The 644-nt window shown below is 33.2% G+C and overlaps 1 protein-coding gene across 1 annotated transcript in view; it reads left to right on the top strand.

Annotated features, from left to right (window-relative positions):
- The window catches only part of LOC119594379 (cellular retinoic acid-binding protein 1-like), a 20,770-nt gene that overhangs the window by 7,665 nt on the left and 12,461 nt on the right, over positions 1 to 644 (top strand). The window lies entirely within an intron of this gene.

Genomic DNA, 644 nt, shown 5'->3' with positions numbered 1-644 from the left:
CGTGCATGCAAAAACGGGCTATATCGCTATACCTGTGTCGGCGATACTTATTGATCGATACTTTTGTATTAGTTTTGGTTTACTTTAGCTGCTCAAAATCGAAATCGTTTTAACGGTATCGGTAAGGCGTTTTTTTCTCAAAATGTACCGAAAAAAAATTGATGAATCGAGACATATTCATGACCAATTTGAAGTTAAAGTTACTATTTATGAATTGCAAAATGACCTTCTCCACTATACATTGTTATCTGTATTTATCATTTGTTCTTTAAGCGTTCTCTGTACTGTAGAAAATAAACAAGGATACGGTTCAAAATGCGTCACTTATTTCTAGGAGAGGTGACTAGATTAGCCTTTAGAATTAATAATAGACAAAATCAGAAAATAAAAAAAAAGAAAATGAGCGTTTTCATACAATGTGAGGGCTGCCATATAACAATTGAATTTTCTTTCCAAGATATTGTGTATAATTACCAGTCAGTAGTTGGCAAATTATGAAATATGCTTCTTTCACTCTGGCCCTAAATAGGCTACCTAGGATTTTATTTAAATATTTCGGAAAGATATGTCTTGCAATTCCAAAAAAAAACGAAGAAAATTGACAATCCGTGTGTGTGTGTTTCTCTCTCTCTCGTTCACTCCGT

The sequence above is a fragment of the Penaeus monodon genome, chromosome 33, assembly GCF_015228065.2.
Source record: "Penaeus monodon isolate SGIC_2016 chromosome 33, NSTDA_Pmon_1, whole genome shotgun sequence".
Lineage (NCBI taxonomy): Eukaryota > Metazoa > Arthropoda > Malacostraca > Decapoda > Penaeidae > Penaeus > Penaeus monodon.
Note: the sequence above shows the minus strand (reverse complement) of the source record. Positions and strands in the feature narration are given on the sequence as shown.